The following is a 23,911-nucleotide window of genomic DNA, read 5'->3' as shown; positions in this document are numbered from 1 at the left end:
TATAAAAGCCGCAAAATTAACTACTAATATTCAGCAGACAGTGTTTGCTATTTTTTGCACACTCTTCTAGGAGTGTGGGATTCAAACGAAAAATACTTGAGAGTAGAATACGAAACTTATATGAAAACGAGCAAATATGTTCAAACTATAAAAACTACGGTTGACAAATGACAACATTATTGCAAATTGCCCAAAATCTGACGAACATATATATGGGAGCTATATCTAATTCTAAACCGATTTCGAGCAAACTTCTCAGATAATGTGGCAGTCGTCGAGGAAAGCGTTGTGCAAAATTTTGGTAAGATGGGTTAATAAATGCGCTTGCTGTGACTCTAGAAGTCTGAAAGCTATATCTAAATCTGAACCGATTCCAGCAGTAATTTCGAGAGTCGTAAAAAAATCCTTCCTGCTAAATTTCGAGAGAATCGGGTAAGAAATGACCATTTTATTGCATTATTACTGAAAATCGGACGAACATATATATGGGAGCTATATCCAAATCTGAACCGATTTTTTCCAATTCCAATAGGCTTTGTCTCTAGGACAAAAAACATGCCTGTACCAAATTTGAAGACGATTGGATGAAAACTGCGACCTTCACTTTGTACACAAATTAACATGCACAAACAGACGGATGAATAGACAGACGGACATAGGTAAATCGAATTAGAAAGTGATTCTGAGTAGATCGGTATACTTATCAATGGAACTATCTCTCTTCCTTTTAGGTGTAACAAACTAATTCACTAAGTTATAATACCCTGTACCACAGTAGTGGTGTAGGGTTTAATTTTGGGTCTATTCCCCGGCGGGTCCCACACCCCAAAATGATGCCCCAAATGGATATGAATGGTATTTGAGAGTAGAATACGAAACTTATATAAAAATTTTGGGCCAATTCCGGGGGGCGTGGACCAACCCCTAAATTAAGCCCCAAATGAACACGTATACCAAACGCGACAATACGAATGTAAATTATTTTCAAATTTGGACCATGTCAAAAGGGGCCCCAAACACTTAAGGGTGTAACGAGTAATATCTGATATTTTGTTGTCAAAAATATTTCCTTGATTGTCATGTACAGCAAAATTATTTTCTCATTCGATTTCGAGCATATACGTTCCATAAAATAAGTTGTTTCAAATAATATTTCCGTGGAATCCATTTATTACAATAACGTTCTACTAAACTTGACTAGTTCGACTGCAACTTAGATTTTTCCGTTGTAGACATTTTTCCTGGCGGCTTGAACTATCAAGCACTGGCTGTTGTTTGTAAGTATGTAACACTTGACTGTACAATGACCATTTAATGATTTAATCGTTAAATTGCGCATTTTTTGTTTTGTATTTGCATTCTGCTTTGTAGTTTTGTTATTCCTAAAAGTTTACACAACTAAAATCGTGATTGACTTCTATGCAAAAGAAAATTCACAAACAGCTGTCCATTGAATATATTGTAGATAATGTGTATTTTTTGTATTAGCAAATTAAATAACGATTAAATTGATTTGGATGTTTCAGTGTGGGGAGACTTAAATGGCAACCAGAAGTTATCGTTAGAGCAGTCTGCTTCACATAAGCTTTAGAAATAATTTTAAGGAAGTGCATGAAGCAAATAAAATGTTTTTGTAATTAAATGAATTATTGTAAATATAAAAAATTAATATTGCGTGACTTAAAGGTTGCAAAGTTCGCTTAGCCCACCTTGAACAAATTTCCCATTTAAGAACACATATTCGTTATTGGCAATTTCATTCAATTTGAATATTCCATTTTGAGAATAAAGCGTGTGAACATAAGATATACCGATTTCTTTGAAATTCAATTTTGACAATGACAAAATGCTCAAGGTGAGAATTTTTACACAACTATCCACTAGTGATCCCAAGTTGGGACGAAATATCGACTTTTAGACTTTTCCACTTTCAACAAAAAGGCAAAAGTCGACTTTAAGACATTTAGACTTTCTTTTGTAAAAAGTCTTTTGCAAAAGTAGATGTTTTGAATTTTCCAAAAATTTACAAAATTTTCTTAATAAGATACTTGTTTTTTCCTACATGTTTTCGTAAACGTTTGCCATTACGGTTATATACATTTCTTTGAGATCGGAAGATCGGTTTATATGGCAGCTATATCAGGTTATAGACCTATTTGACCGTACTTAACACAGTTATTACAAGTCATAACAGAAAACTACATGCAAAATTTCAGCCAAATTGGAGAAAAACTGCGGCTTGTAAGGCTTATATGGGAGCTATTGGGTTGCCTAAAAAGTAATTGCGGATTTTTTAAAAGAAAGTAAATTCAGTTTAAATAAAACTTAGAATGAATTTTAATCAAATATATAATTGCCATTTTGTTCGATAACCTTTTGCCATCTTCCAAGCTCATAGAACTTCTGGCCTTTATCTGCAAAAAACTGAACCAAGTGCGATTTTATAGCCTCATCATAAGAAGTTCTGCAAAGATCGAAATAAATGTCCTGGTGAAATATGACACCTTTACGATTGACCAATTCTGGTCGCTTCTCCTTGATGGCTGTATTCAATTTGTCCAATTATTGACAGTAAACAACCGAATTAATCGTTTGGTTCCTTGGAAGCAGCTCAAAATATACCACACCCTTCCAATCCCACCAAACAGACAGCATAACCTTCTTTTGGTGGATATCAGCCTTTGAAGTGGTTTGAGCTGGTTCACCATGCTTGGACCATGATCGTTTTCGACTAACGTTATTGTAAACAATTCATTTTTCATCTCCAGTTATGATTCGTTTTAAAAACGGATCGAATTCATTGCGTTTAAGGTGCATAAGGTGCACAAGCGTTGATTCGGTTTGTTAAATGAATTTCTTTCAATACACGTGGCACCCAAATATCAAGCTTTTTCACCAGTCCAAGACTTTTTATGTGATAATGAACGGTTGATTTTGGTATATTTAACTTCTCTCCTATCTCACGCTCAGTTACATGACGATCCAATTCGATTAATGCTTAAAATTTGCTTAAAATTTGTCAACGTCGACTATATGAAAAATCAGCAATTACTTTTTGGGCAACCCAATATATCAGCTTATAGACCGATTTGGACAGTACTTGGCAGAGTTGTTAAAAGTCATTACAGAACACTACATGATTTCAGCCAAACCTGATAAAAATTGCAGTCTCCAGGGGGTTAAGAAATCAAATCGGGAGATCGGTGAATATGGGAGCTACATTAGCTTATATTCCGATTTGAACCCTACTTCATAAAGAGGAGGTATTAAGAAAAAGTTTTAAACGCAAAGTTGGTGCAGTTTTATATCAAACTCCTCCTCCTTACTAAATTTCAAATCCTAAATCGGAGTCTGTATGTTCTAAATTCCATCTAGACTTCGCTAAATTCGGTGCAAAAATCTCTTTGTAAAATGTACTCTTCTATGGAAGCTGCTATAAAATATTGATCGACTCTTCTATCGGTTGGAATATACTTTCGCCAGGCCGAAATTCGAACAAAAATGTGTGTTTCAGAGCAAAAAATAACGAAAATTGGGAGTACGTTAGTACAGGATCCTAATCTAAAATATCGGTCTAGATCTTTAGATGAAGGATAGACTATATTCGATATATTCCCATTTTATAGGCTTAAGATGCTTGATCTGGAGATCAATCTATATGGTAGATATATTAAAATATAGACTGGATTGTGTATATTATAACAAATTTGTCAAAATTTCTGCAAAATCAGATATAAAATACGAGTTTTTAGGAGCTGAAAATTTCAAATCTAGAGTCCAGTGCTATATATGTATATAGTCCTATCCATCCTCGAACATAAACGCTTAATGGATAAAAAACGTTTGTGCCAAAATTCAGCTTTCATAAATATAAAACTATTAAGATGAATTATACTGTTATAAGTACAGAGCGGATATATATGCACTTTTTGTTTATTGACCGATTTTGAAAAAAATTTATTTAGGCATCTGATATATGCAAAAAATATGCAAACTGTACTAGCCATAATAGATACGTTTAGAATCTTTAATGATTTAATAGTTTGGGTTCTAAGTACTTTTGTGGGTATAAATGTCCTCTTTAAACCCATTTTATTTTGATTGTATCCTAAGAACCAACTAGTACCGAACTCCCGACTTAGGGTCTTAGGCCTATAAAAGCCACACTTATTATCCAATTTGGCTGAAATTTGGCACAACGGAATAACTTGATTAGTATACCCCATCCTACGGTGGTGGGTATACAAAAAAAATAGACTGCCACTCTAACCTAAACCTATAGTAGTGCTAATCTCTTGCTATGTAATTACTAAAGCACACACGAGTATAATTTATAATTTCCTTTTAGTTTACACCTAATATTATATTTACAAGTTAATTTGAAAATTATTGGCCTTCAGAAGTGCGTATGTATATAAAAAGTTCACAATATTTCTGTTTTCCAACCTTGATTTGTTTTGAGGTATTATAAACAAAACTAATTAGTAATGCTTTTGTGAGAACATAATGACGTTGCTAGAAAAAAATCTACTCCGTCAAAGTGAAATCAAAACGATTGTGTTATGTATTGTTATTGGGCTTAATAACGTTGAAAATGTTTGCAACGACTGATTGAATGATTTAAAACATTCTATAATGAAGCGTTATGCAATCTTTAGACACACCCTTTATTACCTAGCAATTTCCTATGTCAGTTCAAACTAGTTTGTCTGACTGTGTATGTTTCTTAATAAATACTAGTGGGAGTTTTCATTGGATTATCATATGTGAAGCAGATATCTGCATCATTTTGGAGCATATATCCAGCGGAAAACTTGAGGACCCACATTTAGAAACCTTCCATAAGACCCATACTTCATGGAGAACCGGGTAAATACCCAACTCTTGGGTATTTATTGAGCCCATTAAAAGAACGAACATTTTTCATACGATTTGGATGAAATTTGAAACAATGCCGGTTCATTATCAAGGAACAATGACAATCATCTGTTTACAAAAATTGAAAAGAAGTGTTGTCTTTTTATTTTGTGTTGAGATATTGCGGATATGAAAGACACTACACTCGACCAGAAGTCTATGTGATTCCCTAATTCCTACGAATTCAAAAAAAAAACCTCTGCTCCAGTGCCCCCATTCATATTGGACCAACCCCTGTATATAGAGGGACCAGAGAAGTTCGGAGCGCCCCCGGTCCAAAGCTTCCTATCCGAGGAGACCAACTGCAAGTCGCCATCTACGAAAGATCAACACTATCGTAAGAAAGTTTATTATTAATTTTCTTACTTGCAGCGTGCCTTGAACTTATATACTCCGGGTATAAATACCATTCTTGCCTCCTGGCGGGAGGCTAGGATGGTATTTATACCCAAGCCCGGCAAGGCAATTTATGCGACACCAAAGATCTACAAGCCTTACGTCCTTTCTACTCAAAACCGTGAAACGCATTGTGGACACCGCGATAAAGAGTAGGACAATACAAACAACATGCCTATGTCAAGGGAAGGTTGGTGGAGACTGCCCTGCACGAGGTTGGGATCTGTGAATCTAAAAACATGGGTCAGCAGAGGAATATCTCAAGGAGGTGTACTGTCTCCTCTACTTTGGAATACAGCCATTAACAATATATTATTATCATCGCGTATGCTGATGATGAGACAATTGTGGTTAGGGGAAGTTTCCCAGCACTCTTAGAGATATACTTCAGGAAGCTCTACGTGCGACAGCGAAATGGGCTATCGAAAGTGGTGTCGAGATACAAGTTACGTACGGTGGCATCTGTCTCCTTGGGGGAAGGAAATGTTCCATTTACTAAAAGCGTAAAATACCTGAGTGTTTGGCTGGACAGGAAATTTAACTTCAAATCCAACATTTTGGTAAAGGCAAAAAAGTCAACTCTTCCCCTATACACCTGCAAGAGGGCTATTGGCAAAAGTTGGGGGTGTAAACCGCGTGTCATGCATGCACTGGGTGTACACTGCAGTTGTCAGACCAGAATGTTTAATGGTGTGTGTTTGTTTTTGGCTTGGTTGACAGTCATATGATAACAATGATGTCAACATACAACTGTTTTGTACCAAAACAACGCTTTACACGCCAAATATAAGTTTAATTACAAATTAGCAACACTGTTGAAAAGATTGTGAGATTTCACAAAATTTAATTGATGTTTAGCAACATTTTCCCCACAATCGAATTCAGTACTAGGCTTAAAGGTAATGTTGAATTTACTTGCTAATGAAAACTTTGTATTCATTGTTTTTTTGCAATAAAGCAATCGGAAACACAAAGAATTGTAATTACTTTATATTTATATAAATTTCTATAATATGTTTGTATTTTATTTCAAGTTCTTGAAAGTTCACTTAATAAAAATTTATTAGAGAAGGACATTCACCTTTGATTTTTTTGATTTTCTATATACTCTTCTCTTTGTTATGGCTGTTATGACAGATATATTGATCACTAGGCTGCAATCCAGTTCCAGTTTAGATTACAGTGTTCGATGTAACATTCCCATTTGGGCCAAAACATTCAATGTGAAACTTTTTTTATTCCGAATCTGTTCTAAGTGAAAACTCAAACAAGTTGTTGCGAAGGAGCCAACACAAGGGCAACTGAATGGATAAATTTAAATGAACATATTTATATTCTAGAATGAATTGAATCGATTGTCAAAAATTTAAATTCAAATGGTGCTTGATTACGATTTATTGTTTCAAAATGGCAACGTCTGTTTGAGAGCTAACAAGGGTATTATAGAGGTTCATCGTAGTTAATTATAGAATTTTCACCTAGCCCACTCTAAAAAATGACGTTTTTTGTATGGTTTGCAGGCACATGTGTACAGTTAAACTAATGATTATTATTATTAATTTCAATATAATATTTAAAAACACTTCATGTGATATGTTCGACAAGAAAAAATAACAACGTATGTATGACGCCATGTCTAGTCGGGTGACTCAGTAACCGTTAGTCTGAACAGTGGACATGACAATGACTGTCTTATCTAAATTACATATTTGGTGTTTGCGGTCCGCTTATCATTAATTTTTTTATGATGTTGGTATTATTATCTAAAAGAGGGTTAGGGATAACAAAAAAAAAAAAAAAAATAATGCCCAGTTGCGGGTGTATGGTTAAAAATTATATCAATATGCTTTAAGTAGCTTGCAACGGGGAAACAGTCAAAAATATCCCTTGAAAAGAGACTTCTAAACTTATCTAAACTTAGCCGGGCAGAGTCGACTTCATTATTCCTACACCTCCGAGTAGACCGAGTACTTTTTAACAAATGGACCATGTAAAGGGTGATTTTTTTGAGGTTAGGATTTTCATGCATTAGTATTTGACAGATCACGTGGGATTTCAGACATGGTGTCAAAGAGAAAGATGCTCAGTATGCTTTGACATTTCATCATGAATAGACTTACTAACGAGCAACGCTTGCAAATCATTTTCAGTGAATGGGCCCTAGAAAAGTTGGCAGAAAATCCGCTTTTTTATCGACAAATTTTGTTCAGCGATGAGGCTCATTTCTGGTTGAATGGCTACGTAAATAAGCAAAATTGCCGCATTTGGAGTGAAGAGCAACCAGAAGCCGTTCAAGAACTGCCCATGCATCCCGAAAAATGCACTGTTTGGTGTGGTTTGTACGCTGGTGGAATCATTGGACCGTATTTTTTCAAAGATGCTGTTGGACGCAACGTTACGGTGAATGAACACATTTCGAACCGAACACTGATTTTGGTAATAAAATTCAATGATTTGCAAGCGTTGCTCGTTAGTAAGTCTATTCATGATGAAATGTCAAAGCATACTGAGCATCTTTCTCTTTGACACCATGTCTGAAATCCCACGTGATCTGTCAAATACTAATGCATGAAAATCCTAACCTCAAAAAAATCACCCTTTATGTGGAAGCTACATATATCTAAATCGGATCAGATAACGATTTTCCAGACTAATACTAATTTAATCAAAAACTCTCTATGTATTATTCTTTTAATACCCACAACCGTAGGATGTGAAATATCAATTTCCGACCCTACAAAGTATATATATCTCGGATAGTCGTAAAATTCTTAGACGATTTAACGATGTCCGTGTGTCTGTCCGTACATCTGTTGTAATCACTCTACAGCCTTCAAAAATTGAGATATTGAGCTGAAATTTGGCACAGATACGTCTTTTTGGTGCACGCTGGTTATGTTCTTGAACGGGCCAAATCGGACCATATTTGGATATAGCTGCTATATAGACCGATTTTCCGATAAAGGGTATAATGTCCATAAATGATTTATCTTTCATCCGATTTCGCTGAAATTTGAGGCAGTGAGTAGTTTTAGGCCTCCCGATATCTGACCATATATAGCTGCCATATATACCGATCTGCCGATAAAGGGTCTCAAGCCCATTGAAACAGTAAGAAGTTTTACGCCCCCTAACTTAGGTCCCAAATATGCTTCCGATTGAACTATATTTAGATATAGACCGATCTGCCTATAAAGGGTCTGAAGCTAAAAAAAGCTTTATTTATTAACCGATTTTGCTGAAATTTGAAACCGAGTGTTATCTTAAGCCACCTGTTAACTGAAAATGGATCAAATCGGACTATATTTAGATATAGCTGCTATATAGACCGATCTCCTGATTAAGGGCCTGAAGCCCATAAAATCTTTATTTTTTAACCGATTTCGCTGAAATTTGAAACAGTAAGTAGTTTTACACCTCCTAACATAGGACCCAAATATGCTTCAGATCGGACTATATTTAGATATAGCTGTCATATAGACCGATCTGTCGATAAAGGGTCTGAAGCCCATACAAGCTTTATTTTTTAACCGATTTCGATTAAATTTGAAACAGTGGGTAGTCTTAGTTCTCCCGACATCCGTCCCAAATATGGTTCGGATCGGACTATATTTAGATATAGCTGCCAAACAGACCGATGTCCCGATAAAGGGTCTGACGCGAATAAAAGCTTTATTTTTTTTATCCAATTTCGCTGAAATTTGAAACAGTAAGTAGTTTTAGGCCACCCGCTATCCGACCCAAATATAGTAAAAATCGGACTGTATTTAGATAAAGCTGTCATATAGACCGATGTGCCGATTAAGGATCTGAAGCTCTTATTATTATTACCCGATTTTGTTGAGATTTGAAATACAAAATTTAACAGTGACTTATATTTATTAGGTTACTCAATATCCGTGTCGAATTTGGGTGCATAAATTATGCAATTTTCACCGGATTGAGTCGAAATGGGGTTTTCAAATATTCCCGAGGTGGCGGGTATCCAAAGTTGGGCCCGGCCGAACTTAATACCTTTTTACTTGTTTTTGTTGTGAGTAAATTGTCAGCTAATGAAATATTTGTTTAATAAGACTTATTTTATAGCGTTTATTCTAGAAAATACTTTTATTTATACACCAGCTCTTTTAAAAAAGCGTACAAAATCATGAATCTGAAATTTTAATCGCAAACAAAAGGGTCTACGACGGAAATATTTCTGACAAATAAGTTACGTTTTATTAATTTTTTAAAATTGCATTTTCAATCAGCGCTATTAATACCCTTTTGTTATTTTGTCAAAGTATAAAAAGTATATCTTATCTAAAAAATTGCAAAATTTTATGATCATTCGATTAGAGTTTAGCATTTTATGACGTCCTTCAGTACGTTTATTTACTTTGTAGGGTAGGTTCAAATCTTGAAATGTTATAAACTCTAATCTTTGTTGTTTTTTCTAGGTGTGTGTCTTTTATAGTCCAAATTTAAATTTTTATGATTTTTTTTTGTTTGTCTTTTCAGATATATGGAATTTTCGATGAATGTCTAGAAATTTTCAGAATGAACTCCTTAGATGAATGGATTTTATATTGAAAGTTGACTATAGCTTTACATGACTCCGGCAACAGTTGATGATCCGAAAACCTTTTACATGGATGAATACAGAGTAGCTGACACGAAATATTATTAATTCAAACGATCACATTTTTATTTAGAAATATTAAAATTACAAGAATCCATTCACTTTTACTCGATAATACCAGATTTTGCCTATTTCTATTGCTCTGAGTCAGTCAAAAACGAGTAGCAAGCTGCTCGAATGTAATCTACCGTTATTATTAGCATGAAGTCGTGAAACTCTTTACCATAATTGGGAATTAATCAAAAATACAAGACCTAAGTCAAAATTTAATTTTTATTTACAAAATATAACAAGTAAACAAAATACTTTACATACCAAAATTCAACCAAATCGGATAAAACTCAAGGCTTTTACACTCAAAAATTTTTGAATCTCAACCCTAGTAGTCCTATAACGGGACACATAGGACTACGAGCTCACTTATTTAAAATCGGTGCGGCAAGTGATAGCATGTGTAGAGCATGCGGGGAAGATGATGAGACGTTGGAGCATTTCCTTTGTCATTGTTCGGCTTTCGCGACTAACAGATACCGGCACTTAGGTGGACACACAATACCTGACATGAACCAACTTAGGGGAGTGGTATTGAAAACAATTAAGTATTTTGTAAGTAGCACGGAATTCCTAACTAAAAAATTTCTTTTTAGAGATTACTTTATAGCTTTGAGAGCGCACAAAAAGCCGATTACTGGCTTAGGTGTATGTCCATAGTGGCATGGAGCGAATTAATATCTGCACCCTCTTTTCAACCTAACCTAACCTACATTGAAATTCTATTTTACATTGAATAATGACATGTGATTGGTTAAAAGACTAGTGTTTAACAAATTTTTAATTGTACGAATTAAAATTGTTGTTGAATAGCAGAAATGGTGTATATCTGTTTCTACAAAAAGCAAGATGGTATTGTGTACTCTTTCACACACTCAACCAAATTTGTTATTCAAAACAGCAAACATGTTTGCTAAACCAACTATTTTTGTCTGCTGAAAATGGGAGAGCAGACATTACTGCTGTTTCAGCAAACATAGGGCTGCTGTATTAGCAAACAATTCAATCAGCTAAATCAGCAAACAAAATCTGCTGTTTTAAGTAAAAAATATGCAGAAAAAAATGTTTACGCTATTTTTTATGTTTGCCTATTACTTGTTTTATTACTTTAGGTTTTTTTTTAATTTTTTTTTTATAAATTTGTGAAATTTTAAGTTAAAGAAGCTACCCGATCAACAGTATACTTGTACACATGACATGGCATACCTTAAAGCCAGTATTAAATAAAGTTCAAAATTCAAAGCATTTTTGTGTCTTTTTAAATACGGACCCAAGGCGTATTTATAAGGTGGCCGCATCAGCGAATTGCACCAACAAAGCATCTGTTTTGGGAACTTGATATGTCAAAATTTGTAAACAGGGCGAGGAAAATTCAATTCGCCGTGACATTTAAAATTTTCGACAAATTTGCTTCAACCAATAAGGCCAAGAAGAAAGAAGTTTATTAATTTTTGAGTGTCAACCTAAAAAAACAAATTTGAAAATGTAGACCAGAATAGTTCTAACTCAATTCCAATGGGGCTGGGATTGATTCAAACATCATAGACGTTTGCCTCTATTATAACCAGGGACCACACATCACATGTGTCAAATGAATGACTCTCTGGTGGATATGAGGATTTCTCCTGCATTGAGTTGATACGATTTTGTTGAGCAGGATAGTTAGCGGGATTTTTAGGTAATTTGAAAAGGAGCGGCTAAAGTTTGTTTGCTACGAGGATGGCGTTTTCATCTTGTTGTCGTTCAGAGAGCATATAGTATGCTGCCAAGATTGGCCAATAGACTTGACTTAACCCCTGAAAGATAAAGTTGGTGCTATTCACCAAAATGAAAAATTTGGTGGAGCTATCGCTCTCACTACTGATAGGGCTTCAAACAAGCAATTTCAATGTCTGGACTTTGAAATCGCGCTGGTTGACGGTTTTGCACCCATTGTGGCACAACCTGAATTGGTTCAGGAATATGGCTAAATGAACACCTTTTTTATAGCCACCGCCATAGGATGGGGGTATACTTATCTAATAATTCCGTTTGTAACACTCCGAAATATTGATCTGCCACCCAATAAAGAATATTTAATATTCTGGATCAACATTCTGATTCGAAGGTCCGTCCGTCTGTCGAAATCACGATAGAGGTCGAACGCGTAAAGCTAGCCGCTTGAAATTTGACACAGATACTTAATATCGATGTAGGTCGTTCGGGATTGCAAAGGGGCCATATCGGTTCAGATTTAGATATAGCTCCCGATTTGACTTCCTGAGCCCCTGGAAGCCGCAATTTTTGGCCGATTTGGCTGAAATTTATTACGCAGTGTTCCGTTATGACTTCCAATAACTATGCCAAGTACGATCCAAATCAGTCTATAACCTGATATATCTGCCATAAAAACCGATCTCCCGATTTGATTTCCTGAGCCCCTGGAAGCCGCAATTTTTGTCTGATTTGGTCAACATTTTGCACTTAGTGTTCCGTTATGACTTCCAACAACTGTGCCAAGTACGGTTTAAATTTGTGTTTATCCTGATATAGATCCCATATAAACCGATCTCCCGATTTGACTTCTTGAGCCCCTGATAGCCGCAATTTTCATCCGATTAGGCTGACATTTTATACATGGTGTTCTGTTACAACTCCCAACAACTGTGGCAAGTACGCTTCAAATCGGTCAAGAACATGATATAGCTCTCATATAAACCGATCTCCCGATTTGACTTATTGATCCCTTACAAACAGTGATTTTTTATCCGATTTGGCTGTAATTATGCAAAAAAGTGTTCTGTTATGACTCTCAACATCTGCGCCTAGTACGGTCCAATTCGGTCTCTAACTAAATATAGCTCCCATATTTTAGCAGAATCCATGGTAATGGATTCCCAAGATTCGGCCCGGCCGAACTTAGCACGCCTTTTACTTATTCCTGTCTAAATTATTTTCAGGCACATAGTCCTTTCGCCATTTTTGACTGCAAAAAGGGCTTAAAATAGCAAATTGGAGAGAACTTCTTCAGCCTGGCCCTCATTATTGTCATGCATGTTGGCTCCTTATTCTCTTCATTCTAATACCTTTGTACTGCCGTAAATTTTATCTTCAGCGCTTTTTGAATCTATTTCGGGGGCTAAGTGGAGCTGATAGCGATTGAGGTTGTTAGACGCGTACCATTTATAACTTAAGTTTAAAAATAAATTTATAAAATATTTATTTTGAAGTTTAAATTTTATATAAGGCGAATTCAAAAATGATTTGACATATTAAATTCCATCAGCTGTGCTGATGCGCCCATTTTTTTTATATACGTCTTGAACGGACCTAAATCAAAACCAATAGGAAATTTAAAATTATTTTCTCAAAAAAATTACTACATAATATTATTGCCCTAAATTCTGAATAAATTAAATTTCATCGAAATCGGGCACGGGGTTTGAGGATCATGCGTTAATCGGAAGATTGCTTACATGGAGACTAAGTCAGATTGACGACGTTAGATAAATACGACAAGGTTAGACATAAAGTCATAAAAGACCATAGTTTGTCAATGTATTAGCTTAAGCTAAATAATAGATACTAGATCGCTGTCGAAATGGTATATGGCAGTTGAATGGGAACTTGACACAATACTGGGTCCCATGACAGATATGCTTACGAAATTACTGGGTCCCATGACAGATATGCCTACGAAATTATGAGTAAATCTGTCCCTGGTGTGGGTATCAAATATATTAATGTATAACAATATCTTCATATCTGGATTAGTTTGAATAAATCAAATCGGGTGATAACTGATTTTTCTAGGGTCCTAGAAAATCATATTAGGGTTGGATTTTTTTTAAGGCGATATTTACGTGGTGGTAGGAGGGCGTTTGGATAAAAATTTACGATCTACCTACCCACGACTTTTGTTGTGTTGTGTCAAAAAAAATATTTCCTACCAAAATTTAAGAATAATCCTACCAAACCCGACCAAAACCTACCAAATGTTCTACAAGCCAAAAATGGATTATATGTTTTTATACCCACCACAGAAGAACTGGCCATTTGGCATTCCATTTGGAACACATAAAATTATATATTGGGTTGCCCAAAAAGTAATTGCGGATTTTTCATATAGTCGGCGTTGACAAATTTTTTCACAGCTTGTGACTCTGTAATTGCATTCTTTCTTCTGTCAGTTATCAGCTGTTACTTTTAGCTTGCTTTAGAAAAAAATGTAAAAAAAAGTATATTTGATTAAAGTTCATTCTAAGTTTTATTAAAAATGCATTTACTTTCTTTTAAAAAATCCGCAATTACTTTTTGGGCAACCCAATATTTGATATGAATTATATGAATCGTCGTTATTAATATAGGATCTAGATATGTCCGTCTCTCTGTTGGTTGAAATCACTCTGAAGTTCAAATATGACCTATATCTTGATGTAGTATCCTTTATACCCATCTCCCGATAAGAAATTTTGAGTTCATAAAGTCGTATTTTTGCTCCGATTTCATTAAACAACCATACTGATTTAAGTGTTTGAACCCAGAAATGCGCTTTTACTTCCCATTTTCGCCGTTACAGCGAGATGCATGTACCCCTCAACTTTTGAGTATAGAGCAGATTTGACCATATGTGTATGCTGCTGCCACATAGCCTTGTTTTTCAATTGAAGGCATTGAACTCACAAAACCCGCATTTTCTATACAGAATTTAATAAGTTTGGAAGATATCATTAACACTCGTACCAACAGTTACGGTCAATATCGGAACTTATGCCCTTTTTCTTGAAATTTGAAGCAATGAGACACTTTGTAACCATCTTGAAACGACACGAAGTGAATTCATTTTGAGTCATCTCCGGCGATTTTTTCGCTTATTAACTTGATATTTATATGTTGGAAAAACCTACCAAAAATTGAGGTCAGCCTACCAATCTACCAAGAGAATAAAAACGTACCAATTTTTGTAGGAACCTACCAAAAACGGCAACACTGCTTACGACCTACAACAACTATAATGCAGTTCCTTCCTGATGACAACACGAGTACAATTCCTATTCCTTGTTCTTTCGAATTTCAATTTTGGCTGATAAAATGCATTACGATTTTATAAACTATTATGAATTAGATTGCTTTGAAAGATAGACACATTGTCATACCTTTTCTTATCTAATCACCTTGTCATTATCACATGTTCTTGAGATTAGAAGAAAAGAAATCGAAACGTAAATACAAAAAATTGTTATAGTCATGTTTTTAATGATTTTATAACTTCTAATACTACGGCAACATGAAAAATATTTTATATGGTTCTGCTTTGTCGACACGTTTTTCGTCTATTTTTGATTTTGTACAAAGACATGTGGCGATAAATGTCCTTATCTATTTGCAGGAGGCATGTATGAATGCAAACAAATTTAAAATTCTTATCTGTTAAGCACAAGTAACACCTACTTGGGGATAACGAAATATTACGCGAAAAAGTAAACTGCGAAATTTCATACAAAGTGTCGAAAAAGACATATACATTACATTAAACAAAATACAAAACAATTAAAGTCATTGTATTCGAAGAACCACAAATGTGACGTTTAAGCACATTTTATAATAAGTAAATTGAACTTTGCGTCAATTTACTTTTCTTTGTTAAGTCGTAAAGTAACGGAACACAAAATTGTATAAAAACAAATATAACCGACGGACATAATAAATAGGAAATAATTATTTTGTATCTTATTTTTATTTATATAATATGTTGGAAATAATATGAAATAAGGACGCATGTTTAGAGATGGATATTTACCCGGTAGAAACTGTTTCAAATTTTATCAAAATCGTATGAAAAATGCTCGTTTTATGGGCTCAATACTTCATTTCGAGAGATCGGTCTATATGGCAGCTATATGCAAATATGGTCCGATCTGGACGATATTCAACAAAAAGATTTAGAGGGGTACCGGAACTCGCTGTGCCAAATTTCATCGAAATCGAGGATGAAAAATTCTTCATTTATAGGCTCAATACACAATATCGGGAGATCGGTATATATGGCAGCTATATCCAACTATAGTCCGATCTGTACCACATGTGACAGGAATGGGTAGAGGTCTACCAGAACACACTGTACCAAATTTCATCGAAATCGGATGAAAAATTATCAATTTATTGCCTCAAGATTTTAAGTCTGACTATCGGTCTATATAGCGGCTATATAGAACTAAAATCCGATTTTATGACATTCGAAGATCAGGTTTATATACAAAGAATACGAAATCATCAAGAATTTTTTGAAAAATGTTTTTATACCCAAGATATCTGCAAAATTATAAATATCCAGCTTTTGGGTAAATACATTTTGGGTATTTACCCATCGCCCATATCTACGCATGTTTTATATACCAAGATCTGAAAAACTATTGCGCAAGGGCAAACTTTTAATAACTTACACATAATAATAGGTGTACCGGTTTAATAGGTAGCCCACAATAAAAGGCGAATAAAAAAATCAAAGTGTAGATAAAAAATTGAAGAACAAGTAAAAGCGTGCTAAGTTCGGTCGTGTCGATCTTGAGAATCCACCACCATGGATTCTATTCTACATACGAAACTTCTAAATTAAAGCTTCTAGGAACCGAACAAGAATGATCGAGAGACCGGTTTACCTGGGAGCTATATCAGGTTATAGACTAATTTGGAACGTGTTTGGCACAGTTGTTGGAAGTCATAACAAAACACTACATGCTCAATTTCAGCCAAATCGGACAAAAATTATGGCTTGCAGGGACTCAAGAAGTCAAATCGGGAGATCGGTTTATATGGGAGCTATATCAGGTTATACACTTATTTTAACCGTATTGGGCACAGTTCTAGGAAATCATAACAAAACACTACATGCTCAATTTCAGCCAAATGGGACGAAAATTATGGCTTGCAGGGACTCAAGAAATCAAATCGGGAGATCGGTTTATATGGGAGCTATATCAGGTTATGGAACGATATGGACCGTACTTGGCACAGTTGTTGGAAGTAATAACAAAACACTTAATGCTCAATTTCAGCCAAATCGGACAAACATTGCGTCTTGTAAAGATTTAAGAAGTAAATTCGGGAGATCGGTTTATATGGGAGCTATATCAGGTTATACAGCGATTTGCTTATCAAAGTTGTTGAAAGTTTTCAAAAATACTTGGCGCCACATTTGGCAGCATTTACTCCACAGGAGTAAGAATAAATTCATAAGTCACTTTTCAGCAGCACTATGTCCGGCAGCCGTCCCAACCACAAAGAAAAGCGGCCGTTGCCCTGAAATATCGAACAGTACTTCAAGTTCTAGCTCCATAATAATAGGACTTTAGATAAAACGACATATCAAGCAGACCACCACAGCATTTATGTCGACGAACGAGAAGCAAACCTCTATACTACACACTAAAGTATTCTACCCAACAACGATACGGTAGATTCAGCCACCTCCACTCCTTTTGGCAAAAGAAAACGCCAACATGTAGGATGTGTGCCCAATTCCCGGCAAGGGATAGCTGTGAGCACCACACAGGGCGGAACATTAAGCTCGGATTTGTGTAGTGTTCATTGCTGTCGCGGGAAGCTTGGCACAAAATAACGATGGTATCTTTAAAGGCTTCTCAGGGTCTTTAGTAAAGTACAATGTTTTCCTTTTGCCAAAGTAAATTTCCCAACTTTCAACGATATTATTGAGCCCACCGTAGCATGTCCGCCTATGACGCTGAACGCCTGGGTTGAAATCCTGGCGAGAGCTTCAGAAAAAATTGTCAGCGGTGGTTTTCCCCTCCTAATGCTGGCATCATTTGTGATGTACTGCGGCACGCCGTTCGGACTCGGCTATAAAAAGAAGGCCCCTTATCATTGAGTTTAAAAATTTAATCGGCTTTCACTCATTGATATGTGAGAAGTTTGCCACTGTTCCTTAGTGGAATGTTCATGGCCAAAATTTGCAATTTGCAACGATATTATGATAGTGATTTTAAGATGTTTGTCTTCAATAATAATACGCAAAGCGAAAAGTCTATTAAACATTTAATAAACTGTCACTAATGAAAATGTTTCCTTAAAAAATTGGAAAATTGGGTATCTTTAAATTTAAATCTTCGTCTTTAGTTCATCATTAAATGTGCGTGAAGACCTGCGCCACATAGTACACTGTCTAAACTCATTTTTAGCATGGATAGTATAAGTCATTGTCGAACTCAAAATGGAAAATAATAGAAAATTTCCAATATATCTGTCGATATCAAAAGTCAAGATCAAATGACAATTCCACTTTATATATAGGTTCGGCAAAAGTGTATACCTTTGGCAAACGTTCACGCAGGACTCCTATTACAATAATAATATACAAAATATAACTTACCAAAGAAAAAGTTTTATTACTCACCTGCAAATAGAGAAAATAAAATAATGTTAATATGTATTGAAAAAATATATATGTACATAAATGGTAGCTAAATAAAAATCTGACTACACCCAAAAAAATTTGTTAGAAAAAGAAACAAAAATTTTTGCTGTCAGAACAGAAAATCAGCTAAAAATGAAACGGCAGTAATTTTTAAATTTTGTAAAAAGTTTTAAGTACTTTAAAATATTTTATATAATACGTTATCTTCCGATTCCAAAAATAATTAATTTTCCAATTAAGCGATTTGAAGCAGGGATTCGGAGCGGAGCAGACCTAATTTTGCCGGAGCGGTAGCAACATTTTTTTAATTCCGGAGCGGTTTTCAATCTCAAGAAAATCTTTTAAATACACATTTTTAAGGGGGTTATATTTATTCAGTCTACCCGTTTCCAATATATATATATATATATATATATATATATATATATATATATATATATATATATATATATATATATATATATATATATATATATATATATATATATATATATATATATATATATATATATATATATATATATATATATATATATATATATATATATATATATATATATATATATATATATATATATATATATATATATATATATATATATATATATATATATATATATATATATATATATATATTTTCGTTCATCGTATAATTTAATTATGTCGGTGTGTCTGTCCTTGCGTCTTTTCGTACGTTGTAATCACGCTACACGCTAAATTTGCAATTTTTTACTATCGCAAAAGTTAAATTTTTTGCAAAACTAAATAAAAATAAGCAATCCGACACTGAATGTATCCTTTAAGGTACATTGCGCCTATTGAGGGCTCAATTTTCATCCGATTAGACTAACATTTTGTGCAATGATTTCTTTCATGACTTCCAACTGATATTATTAACCTTGGTTTTATTTGGTCTGTGCATTGATATTGATTCTATATGAGATCAATAGAAGGTCGATCTCAAGATTTTTTCTTCTCCTTTTCGTTTGAAGTATAGGTGATGGGAAATTAACGATAATATCGACATTTATTATTAAAACTATCGAAAATATCAAATATTACAATTATCGATAGTTTGCCAGCTCTAGTCTTAAGGCCATTTCGCTAAAATTTTAAACAGTAAGTTGAATTTTAGGCCTCCTGAAGTCCAAAACGTTTATGGTCCAGATCGGACTATATTTGAATATAGCCCGATATGGCGATTTTGGATCTCAAACCTATAAAAACCCTTTTTATTACCCGATTTAATTGAAAATCGCAACAGTGAGTTCTGTTAGAACCCTTGACATCCATGTCAAATGTGGTCTTAAGGCCTAACAAGAGCATTAATAACCCAAATTCGCTGAAATTTTAATAAAAAAAATTAGTTGCACTAGTCCTCTCGATATACGGACCGAGTATGATCCACATACAACTTTAGTTAGATATAGCTGCCATATACATCGATCTTCTGATATAGAGCTTTTAGGCATAACAGGCGCATTAATTACCCGATTTCGCTGAAATTTGAAACATTGAGATGTATTTAGCCTCCGGACATTCAAACAGTTCGGCACCTATTAAGATATAACTGTCATATAGACCCAAATAACAATCCATAACAGGCGATCTGATACCAGTTTTCGCTGATATTTGAAACTGGGATATTGTCATCTAAACCGAATATGATCCTAATCGGTCCATATTTGGGTATAGTGGAGTTATAATAATGTAGGATAATATTTATCCATCGTGGTGGATATCCAAGTACGGCACGGCCGAACTCAATACGTTTTTATCACTTAGCTTGGTTACATACATATAAAGCATATATATTCTTGATCTTCGTAAAAATCTAAGACGACCAAGTACAACCAAGTATACTTTCTGCCAAATAGAAGAGACAAATATAAAGAATTCTAAAGAATCATCTTTTCGTGTAACAAACCGCCTTTTGCTGAGATTTAATTTTTGAGATTTGTTTGTCGCAAAGATATTTCAACTGTGAAAAACAAACAATCGGATAGTGCACGGAAGCTGGACGACGAAAAGGGAAGAAATGGAAAGAAAAACGCCTATCCCGTATAATGAAAAGACGTAAAGGAGAGCGAATCGATTTGTTCAGTAATCAGAATGAAGTCTGGAAATTCAACCAAATAATCATCAAACAGATGGCTTTGACAAAGGTACATCTGCAGGGGCAGAGAGAATGAAAAAAATCTGAAAACATGTGCAGATAGTGAGTTTAGGATATGAAAAGAAAACAGCAAATACTTGATGATGGCATAGAATGTATACCGACCGGAGAACAGCAGCAAGCCATCTTAAAAATAAGTGCGCATGGTTGACATGCAGCGAATGGCAAGTTCACACCTTATACCAGCAATCGTTGTTGACGCCTTACGTCTCTCAACCACCAAAATATAAAATACTCCTTTAAATTCGTTTATCTATTGCAAGTGTTTTTGCTAATGAGCATAAACACATTGCTGACCGTATTTTCCGTTTTAAACAATACTCACGAGGGCTCACATTGACCGTAACTAGACGCACACTCAAAGCTACCGTTCAAAATTATGAGAGCTGAAATTAATTTGCGTGCTTTGTAATGGTTTGGGTAAAGAAAAAAGTGGAAGAAATTCTGGCTCTTTTAAACTGACGGAGACAGACAACATGTACGTCACTGATAAAAGCAACTCTCATTCAAAAATAGAAAAAAAGTGTAAAAACAAAGCAACTCTCATCCAAAAATAGAAAAAAGTGTAACAACCACGAATTATATCTAGTCCTCTGCTTGCTTTGGCTTCATATAACACTTATCTGAGTGGTGCTCATTTGCAAACAACACTAAAACGTTCGGACATCTCTCACTCTATTATATATGTGCGTGTGTTTCTAGCTTACTTTGTTCTAAGATGGCATGCGTAACAGGAAATTGCTTGGGCCAAAGTGTCTCATGCAGTTCTCTGATACCGACTAGTCAAAGTGAGGTTTACATAGTTTTAACCGGCTGAGGAACAACAAGGCAGCAGGAGTCAATGGGTTGCCGGCTGAACTATTTAAGGCTGGAGGCGAAACACTGATGAGACATATGTCCGCTCGACCTGACTAGAAAAACGCATACCCGATGATTGGAACCTCAGCATACTATGCCCCGTACACAAGAAAGGGGATAAGACTGTATGTACCAACTATAGAGGAATGCATTTTTAACTTTGCATGTAAAATAACTGACTAGAACAACGCATACCCGATGATTGGAACCTCAGCATATTATGCCCCGGACACAAGAAAGGGGATAAGGCTGTGCCAACTAACAATCCATACAAGATACTTTCGAGCGTATTGTGCGAAAAATCGGAGGGTAAGGCCCTATGAGTGCGGCCCTAGACCTGGTAAATTTAAATTGACTCTACACCAAATCTTTGAAAAACTGCAAGGAAAAGAAATCGAACCATCGTTTTGGTAAGTGCAGGATAATGCAGGTTGACACACGTTCCACAATATAAATAGGACAAAAATCTCACCGAATCATTTAATACCAAACTAGGTGTCAAACAGGGGAGTCATAAAGAACTTTGTGGTAGATTGTATAGTTTACGATTCAGACTGTAATTTCATTGTTGTTTAGGTATTTCAAACATGATTCAGACCATTACTTCCACCAACATTCAATTTACAACAATTCATGAACAAAGATAGGTAAATATGGCCAAAGCCACTCAGGAATTAAGCACAAAATTATAGTAGCATTTATTGCCATATTATTCCATTCCAGTAATAGCAGGATAGGATAATAAAAACGTGCGAAAATCGAAGTTTAACGATACTAGATGTACTTTATTTGTCTTTACTTCCCTAACACATGTTTTTCCTTACGCTACTCAGAAAGTATAAAAGCTATAAAATCGTTGTTGAAAGCAATGTGATCATACTGCTGGTCGCACGATTTATTGTGCTGACCACATTGAGTATAATTACAAAATCCCCCGTGAATGTACATACATATCAATATCAGCCATACCAAAACACACAGACTGGTTTATATGGGGTGAAACTGCAAAAAAAAAATCCCGTGTAATATGCTGGTGCTTTTCGGGCTTATGCCTCTCTACTCTCCCCACCCAGCTGTTTATTGTTATGACCTGTTTATTCGCTGACGTCCACCACCACCTCGGTAGTTTTAGCTGGCCAGACAAACAATAAAAGAAAATTAACCTTGACATTCGATTCAGTTTGTATTTTCGTTTTCTTTACATTCTATACACTCGGGCAAAAATGGTGGTGCAATTAAATTTTTTTTTAAAGAATGGGAACTTTTACGCACCTGTAATATTTTAAAGTTACGGCAAGTGGTTATCATTTAGCATAAATTGCTGCTCCGATTAGATTTCTTAAACCTCTAGAGTGGCCATTTTTTATTTGTATCGCTCAAATTATATATGATGGAACCTATCATCTAGTCGGTTCAAACTTCATGTTGAGATTTGACTTCATTGATTCTTTGCAAGTATACAAATTTAATATAACACTAATTTTAATTTAAATGAAATCGAGAAAGAACCAACCTTAGAGCTAAACTATAATCTCTGGCAACCAATAACCGAGCCGCAGATCAAGGCCATGAAGAGGAACTTCTAAGTCCGCAGTATTTGATGAGGACCATGCGTAACTTAAGGAACATTTTTTAAGCGTATTTTTTTCAAAAATTTTATAAAACACTCAAATTTGCATCAAATATTTTCAAAGTTATAATGGAATCCATAAATTGATCTTTACCATTTAGTTTATAAACTGACTTCAAGTAAATATTTCCCCCGGCTTCGGTTCATATGGTACATTGTAAGAGCAAATTTAGCACCACATTTTTGAGCAATTCTTTCTGTATTCCACTACACCAAACTGTCTTTTTTCGGGATGCTTCTGTAACTCTTGCACGCCATGTGGCTGTTCTTCATCCTAGATGCGACAGTTTTGTTTGTTTACATATTCATAGAGCCTGAAAAGAGCCTCATCGCTGAATATAAATTTTCGATAAAACAGTGGATTTCCTTCGTCATTTGTCACAAATCGCGCATTTGAACATAAATTTCAACGATTTGCTGTCAGTGCCCTTTTGTGAGTGGTGAACTGGCAGAGTATACTGAACACTTTTCACATAGATGACGTTTGGATACAATTATCAACTAGTGATGCCATCCCGAAAAACTTAACTAATAAAAATATCAACCTTTATATATGACAGAGAGAGGGAAGTATAAGTAAGCTCGGGTGCTTGTCAAGGTGTCGTAATTGGACCTTATCTTTAAAACGTCAGCTACAAGGGGATACAGCGAAGATGTCAGAGGCATTTCTGGTAACCTATGCAGTAGAAAATATGGTACTATCGATACTATCCATATTTTATTTTTTAGCGGAATATACATTTTTAATTTTTTCTTTCGATGTTATCGATAAAAAGGTGAACGCGTGCTTACTTCGGCTGGGTCAAATCTTATATGCCCTCAACCATAGATCGCTTTTGTCAAATTGCATGG

At 35.0% G+C, this 23,911-nt stretch overlaps 1 protein-coding gene and 1 long non-coding RNA gene across 2 annotated transcripts in view; one reads left to right on the top strand and one right to left on the bottom strand.

Moving 5' to 3' along the window:
- Positions 1 to 23,911, bottom strand: part of LOC106085214 (glutamate--cysteine ligase) — a 61,012-nt gene that overhangs the window by 16,203 nt on the left and 20,898 nt on the right. The gene's annotated exons all lie outside the window — the stretch shown is intronic.
- LOC106085216 (uncharacterized) lies at positions 1,067 to 10,049 on the top strand. Its single transcript, XR_001220910.2, has 2 exons — positions 1,067 to 1,281; positions 9,814 to 10,049. It is a non-coding gene; the product is annotated as an uncharacterized LOC106085216 (long non-coding RNA).

Source organism: Stomoxys calcitrans, chromosome 4 (genome assembly GCF_963082655.1).
Source record: "Stomoxys calcitrans chromosome 4, idStoCalc2.1, whole genome shotgun sequence".
Classification (NCBI taxonomy): domain Eukaryota; kingdom Metazoa; phylum Arthropoda; class Insecta; order Diptera; family Muscidae; genus Stomoxys; species Stomoxys calcitrans.
Note: the sequence above shows the minus strand (reverse complement) of the source record. Positions and strands in the feature narration are given on the sequence as shown.